The sequence below is a fragment of the Hemitrygon akajei genome, chromosome 8, assembly GCF_048418815.1.
Source record: "Hemitrygon akajei chromosome 8, sHemAka1.3, whole genome shotgun sequence".
Classification (NCBI taxonomy): Eukaryota; Metazoa; Chordata; class Chondrichthyes; order Myliobatiformes; family Dasyatidae; genus Hemitrygon; species Hemitrygon akajei.
Genome location: NC_133131.1, coordinates 5,163,273 through 5,170,885, shown reverse-complemented (window position 1 = coordinate 5,170,885; position 7,613 = coordinate 5,163,273). Strand labels below are relative to the sequence as shown.

At 44.5% G+C, this 7,613-nt stretch overlaps 1 long non-coding RNA gene across 1 annotated transcript in view; it reads left to right on the top strand.

Moving 5' to 3' along the window:
- Positions 1-7,613, top strand: part of LOC140731585 (uncharacterized) — a 50,830-nt gene that overhangs the window by 42,042 nt on the left and 1,175 nt on the right. The gene's annotated exons all lie outside the window — the stretch shown is intronic.

Genomic DNA, 7,613 nt, shown 5'->3' with positions numbered 1-7,613 from the left:
CATGGCTCGTGAGGAAAGGCTGAGCGAGCTGGGGGTTTTCTCTTCAGAGGGAAGGAGGATGAGAGGTGACTTAATAGAGGTGGACAAGATGATAAGAGGCACAGATCAAGTGGACAGCCAGGGACTTTTTCCCAGGATGGAAATGACTAGTATGAGGAGGTGTAATTTTAATGTGATTGTGAGTGGGGGTGGGGGGGAAGTATCAGGGGGATTCCAGAGGTAGATTTTTTACAGAGAATGGTGGGTTTGTGGAACGCGTTGTCAGGGGTGGTGGTAGAGGCAGATACATTAGGGATGTTTACAAGACTTAGGTAGCACACGGATTAAACAAAAATGGAGGCTATGTGGAAGGGGAAGGGTAGATTAATCTTAGAGTAGGTTAAAGGATTGGCACAGCATTGTGGGCCAGAGGGCCTGTACAGTGCTGTGATCAATGTTCTGGTTTTTTTTAAACGAATCTTGCTTTTATGCACAACAGCTGCTGCATTTTTCCAGAATAAAACTGACTTAACTGCTCTCTAAATTTATTCATTGTGTACATCTGGTGTTCTTTCGGGGCTCAGTGCCAGACGTGTGGGGCTGGGCTGTTTCCTCTTCCTTTGCTCTCGATGACTTGGTTGTTTCAGTCTCTGTCGAGTTCGCCCTGTCCCTAATTCACACAGACCCGGTCGGTGGCCTAGTGGGCCAAAGGGATGTTGGGGGTGGTGGGGCGGGTGTTAGCACTCAGAAAGAGTGTGAGCACTAACACCCCTCCCTCAGGTCCAGCAGCAAGGATGTCCAGTCCAAATGGTGACCGGGTTATGAGGCAAAGCCTCTGCACGGACTTGCACAGCCCACATTAAACAGAGCGGAGCTCAGCACTCAGAACATCCGGGGACTTCGGGAGGAACTCACCAGATCAGGCAGCCTCTGTAGAGACGCCACAGTGGCACGGCAGTTAGCGTAATGCTTTTACAGTGGCACTGACGCAAGTTCAATCCCCACCTCTGTCTGTAAGGAGTTTGCACGTTCTCCCCGTGACCACATGGGTTTCCTCCCACAGTCCAAAGACGTACAGGTTAGTAGGTTAGTGAGTTGTGGGCAACCGATGTTGGCACCAGAAACACGATGACACTTGTGGGCTGCCCAAAGCACAGCTCATCCGGGCTGTGTTGGCTGTTGACGCAAACATCATATGTCAGTATAGGTTTCAATGTACCTGTGACTGTTATCTTTTTATCTTTAGAGGGAAATGGACAGTTGTCCCCTCCACCCCCACAGATGCTGTCTAATTCCGTCAGTTCCTTCATCTGCTGTTTGTTGTTGGCTCCAGATTTCAACGTCTGCTGTCTCAAGTCTCCCTGAGGTAATTTGGTGTGAAGGGTGGCTCCAGCCCTCCACTTGTACTGCCACTGCACCGGCTGCAGGGGGCACTGTTAGCCAAGTCTCTGAGCCGGGACTGGGCTCATCTGCTCAGGATGTTTACAGTGTCTCACACTGGAGGATCACTCACCCAGTGACAGCACTGTTTACTTTGTAAGGTCGCTCTCCCGAGGCCCTGGAGGCGAGCAGTGGAGGGCTCCACCCAGACTGAGTGCCTGGCTCTGTCCAGGAGTATGTCCACACTGGGATAACAGCGGAGAAAAAACATGGTGATTATAGCACCATTTAACATAGTTTAACGTCACTTCCAAATATGAAAGTATAAAGGAGAAAATAATTGTCACTCCAGATCTGATGCAGCACAAAAAAACCCACAAAAATTAAAAACACTATAATGAGAAATAAAACCACAATAAGTATAAGTACACAAGGTACCATATATACACACAGACAGATTGTATAGTATGTCTGTGGCGACACCAGGCCGTACATAAGGTGACTCTGACAGGAAATGATAAAGTAGTGGTGGTTGGGGTGTGGAGGGGTGGGTTAGTGGTGGAGGTGTTGACTAGCCTTACTGCTTGGGGAAAGTAACTGTTTTTGAGTGATGGTCCTGGTGTGAGTGTTACCTAGCCTCCTCCCTGATGGGAGTGGGACAAACAGTCCATGAGCAGGGAGGGTGGGATCTTTCATGATGTCACTGGCCCTTTTCCAGCACTTCTCTGTATACAAGCCCCTGATGGTGGGTAGGCTGGTGCCAGTGATGCGTTGGACAGTTTTGACAACCCACTGTAGGGCCTTCCTGTCTGTCACAGTGTAGTTTCCTTACAAAGCAGTGATGCAGCTTGGCAGGATGCTCTCTACTGCACACCTGTAGAATGACGTGAGTATAGATGTGCAAATTCCAGCTCTCTTCAGCCTCCTCAGAAAGTAGAGGCATTGACGACTTTCCTTGACTGTGCAGGTGTGTTCTGTGACCATGAGAGGTAGTAGGTGATGTGTACTCCCAGGAGTTTGAAACTGCTTGCAATTTCTACAACTGTGATGCCAATGTGTGAGTGGTGCGAGTTCTCCTGAAGTTAATGACCATCTCCTCTGTCTTGTTGACATTAAGGAAAAGGTTATTTGCTGGGCACCCGGCCTCGAGCTTTTCCACCGTCTCCCTGTCGGTCATCCCATCGTTGCTGGTGATGGGCCCCAAGGCAGTTGTGCATTGCAAATGATAAACATCATCCTAGATCAGGATGGGAACAATTTAATTCAGTCTTAGTCACTGTTCTTGTTTCTGGTGTGCTTGCTGTTGTGTTGAAATAATGTAGAAGTTACAATAAACACAATTCTGTGAAAAAAAAGTTAGTGGGACCCTCACGTCTTGACAGCATGTCATTCACAGAGTTGGAATGCTCTCACCCGTATCAGTGGATCGCAATGAAAATACACGAGCAAAAAAACTCTCACACTCAGTCGTGTAAAGTTTAAAATGTTTTAATAGCACCATTGCCCCCTGATATGATACACCCTTGTTTGAGGGGCTTCCCCACCTAACTCTGCCCCCCATGAGTGGCTGTGAAAGGTGTTGGACTGTGGTCCTTCCCCACAGAGACTGGCTGTCCTGATGTTCAGTGGGCTCCTCCCACAGCCTGGGCTGTGCCAGTATGCAGGCTTCTTGCTGTGCTAACCTATCAACCTAACCCTTCCCTCCCACATAGTGCTCCATTCTCCCATCATCCATGTGGCTACTAAAGTCTCTTAGCGGATCTGCCTCTACCACCAGTCCACACACCCACCGTGTGTAAACAAAGCCCTTGACTTCCTTCCGACAGTGACAGAAAGTCCAGTGCAGACAGTCAATAAGGTGCAAGATCATAACGAGGTAGATTGTAAGGTCAAGAGTTCTCACACAGCAAAGGGTGTTGCCACATGAAAGCAGTATAGATAGATAGATACTTTATTCATCCCCATGGGGAAATTCAACTTTTTTTTCCAATGTCCCATACACTTGTTGTAGCAAAACTAATTACATACAATACTTAACTCAGTAAAAAAATATGATATGCATCTAAATCACTATCTCAAAAAGCATTAATAATAGCTTTTAAAAAGTTCTTAAGTCCTGGCGGTTGAATTGTAAAGCCTAATGGCATTGGGGAGTATTGACCTCTTCATCCTGTCTGAGGAGCATTGCATCGATAGTAACCTGTCGCTGAAACTGCTTCTATGTGATCTTTCTCACTGCTGCCATCAGGCAGAGGGTATGGAAGCCTTACATCCCACACCACCGGATTCAGGAACAGTTATTACCTACAACCAGCATGGATAACTTCACTCATCTCAACTCTGAACTGATTCCACAACCTGTGGACTCACTTGCAAGGACTCTACAACTCGTGTTCACAGTATTATTTATTTTGTATTTGCACAATGAATCTCAAGGTGGTATATGGCATCATCCATACTTTGAGAATAAATTTACCTTGACATTGACTGGATCTTACCGAACTGTGAAAACATTCAATAGGTTTTTTAAAACTGACACTAACACCCAGATCCTTAAAAATAAAACCCCAACGCATTTCACATGCAGTGAGCTACCTTTTTTAGTAACAAGGCAGTAAGATCCCACAAATGGCTATTTGTAATTCATCAGACCATCATTGGCCTATCTTACACACTGGGCGTCTGCCTCGCTCTCAGCCTCCCCTAGGATCACCTACATACATATCCTACACAAGAGAATCGAGGAACAGCATTAGAAAGCCTGTTGGTCATCCAATAACCTGGTACTTGAGCTGGAGTTGGTCCTGGTCAGGAGAAGTGTGGGTAAGGAACAGAGTTTGAAACTGTGTTGCCTCAGCCCCTCATTGATCCAATGCCCATTAACACCCAATAGCAATCTTAATCCATCCGATGTGTGGCCCACTGGCCTCAGAATCAGTCCTTGATTCGGGGTACAATAGCAGTCAAACCCTTGTATCAGGTGACATCTTCACAGGGTGAGACGTCAACAAGTTGGCATCTATTATTAAAGACCCTCCACTCACGCAGGACATGGCTTCTCTCTCTATCTCTCACACACAGAGTATATTGTGGATTCTGGTTAATTTGACCACTGATTAATCAGGGCAGCCACTTATTTGGGACAACTCTTAAATAACAAAAACTACACAAGTCAATAGCTGGAATTCCCTTAATTTCTTTGGGACACTGTGCCACTTAATTGGGACAGGAGACAGTTGCTGAACAGTTTCTAACTAGTGTCAATTGAATGTACTTGCATGGCCATTAGATACTAAACCGTGCTTCTAGTGAAGAGTTTTTAAATAGCAACACACACAAAATGCTGGTGGAACACTGCAGCACTGCTTTGATCCAGTTGAAGTGTTTCTCCAGAAAAATGGGTGGAAATTATGATTGGAAAAAAAATGAAAGCTTCCAAAAGAAGCCTACAAGAGTTGTACAAATCAAATACCAAATTGTGATTCCCTGAGATCCAGGCAGGAGCTTGTCATATGCTGTGTGGATGTTGGTGACTTTCTCGCACAATTAAGAGTTGCAGGCCCTCCATAGCTCTCCATAACCCTCCCATGTACTTAACCATACTTCTCTAAAATGTTGAAATTGAACCCACTCCTCCACTTCTGTTGGCAGCTCGGTCCACACAACTGCACCTCCCTCTGAGTGAAGATTTTCTCCCTTAGGCTCCCCTTAAATATTTCACCTTTCACCCCAAACCAGTTCTACAGTTAAAATGATCTTCAAAGGGGTTGAAAGTAGAACTATTTATTGTCCTCGAACTGAAAGGAGATTACAAAAGGATTTGAAATGAACCAAGTATTGCAGGCTTGAGTCATGAACAAGCTGTTTAAATCAGATCTCTTGTGTTGGTTTTGTAGTGTTGAATTTTCTAACACAAATCCTCTGTAAGCAGATTAACACCTCGACAGTTTACGTTCTGGTGCAATTCATTAATATCTATTAGCTCGTGCATCTTTATTTAATTCCTGCTTTAATTATTTAGATCCAGTTCATGGTTTGTGCTACATTGCTATCTGTACAGTAATCTTCAGTGGAAAGCTCCTTACTTCCACACTCAGTGGCAAGCTGTTACCACAATCATCCACACTGCTCATCAGAAGCTCCCGCCTGGGTCTCTGAATGCCCTCTCTAGGCCACCATTCTGCAGATTATATTTCAGAATTAAGATTAGTTCTATTTGTCACGTGTGCATTGAAACATCAAAACAGAGTGAAACGCACTTTTTGCATGAATAACCAACAATGAGGATGTGCTGGGGGCAGACTGCAGGTGTTGCCAGACTTCTGGCCCACAACTCACTGACCTGTCCCTCTTCAGAATGTGGGAAGAAAATGGAGCACAGCCTGAGAAAACCCACCTGGTGAGTGGGAGAACGTATAAACTCCTTACAGACAGTGGCAGGAACTGAACCCCGATCACACGGAAGCTCCACCGTGAGGGTTTAATACCGGCAAAAAAAAAAGCTGCAGATATAAGCAATCATTGGGTCTTCAAGAACAGCTACTTCCCTTCAACCATTCAATTCTTGAACCAACTGGCACGACCCTAATGACTGCAGTTTAACACTGTGACACTTCGCACTAAAATGGAGTTTGTTTTTTATTTTAGTGTCTTTTAAATTTCATTATGTATAATTTATGTTTGTCTTGTGAATGCTGCTTATAGGATGCCATGGGTGTATGATGCCACTGCACATGAGATTTTAATTTATTGAGATACCGTGTGGAACAGACCTTTCTGGTCCTTTGAGCTGTGCTGCCCAGCAATCCTCCAATTTAATCTTAGACTGATCACGGACAATTCACAATGGCTAATTAACCTACCAACCAGAATGTTTTTGGACTGTGTGAGGAAACTGGAACCCACATGGTGATGGGGAGAACGGACAAACTTTACAGGCAGCGACAGGAATTGGACCCAGGTTGCTGGTACTGTAAGGCGTTATGCGAACCACTATGCTGACAAACTTGACTTTGAAATATTGAATTTGCTTTTCTTTATGGCTGTTGCTTGATCTTCTAAGTATTTACATAATTTTCTGTCTGTACTTCATTTAAATAATTTGCATCATTAGAGTCAGGGAAGTAGAGCCCTTCAGCTGATCTGGTCCATGCTGAAACCATTTAAATTGCTACTCCCATCAACCTGCACCGGACCAAAGCCCTCCATACTCCTATTAACTATGTACCTGCCTAAGCGTTGAAATTGAGTTTGCATGTACTACTCATTCCATACTCTCGTGACCTCACTGAAGTCGTTTCCTTTCACTTCCCCCTTAAACTTTTCAGCTTTCAGGTTCTGTCTCTGACCCCTGTACCCCGTCACTAGCTGGTCAGCAACTAGATGCACAACATACTCCAACAGCAGGAAATATTTTTTGGAGCTGGTTTCCTTGACTAAGTGTAGATTCTAAATTTAAACAAGAGATTCTGCAGATGCTGGAAATCCAGAGAAACACACACAAAATGCTTATCAAGTCAGGCGGCGTCTATGGAGGGGAATAAACAGTCAATATTTCAGGCTCAGTTCAAAATGTCAATTGTTTATTCCCTTAAATTTATAGTATTAGAATCAATTGTTCACCAGCTTTTGAGTCCCACCAATGTACAAGGGGGAAACCTGCAGTAACCAAATATTACTGGACTGATACAAAGATAAATACTTTTATTTCTATTTCCCCAAACACCTTCCTATTTTAACTGATATACAGTATTGTGCAAAAGTCTTAGGCACTCTAGCTATATATGAGCCTAAGACTTCTACAGAGACTTTTATGTGGCACCTTTGAGTGTAGTTGGCAGCCAGTGTTAATGGAAGCAGCACCATGCCAGTTACCATTCCTCGCGATGTTGGTTAACACAGCTAAGCTGCTGATGTGGATCCAGGTTCAGAGCTGATGTCAAATCCCCAACCTGTAAAGTGCCAAGCTGTAAATAGTTGGGTTTAGACATGACTGGGATGCCTCTGTACCAATCATCTAGCAAAGTGAGACCACGTCCAGAAGTGTTTTGTGTAATTTAACGAAGTGAGCACACGATGTGAATGACAAATAGCAAATAAAATATGAAGCAACACACAGGTTTGGAAATAAACAATCGATGTTTTGGGCTACGACCCTTCATCAGGACTGGAAAGGGAAGGGGTGGAAGCCAGAAACAAATAAAATAAGGTGGAAACACGAGGAAATCTGCAGATGCTGGAAATTCAAACAACAC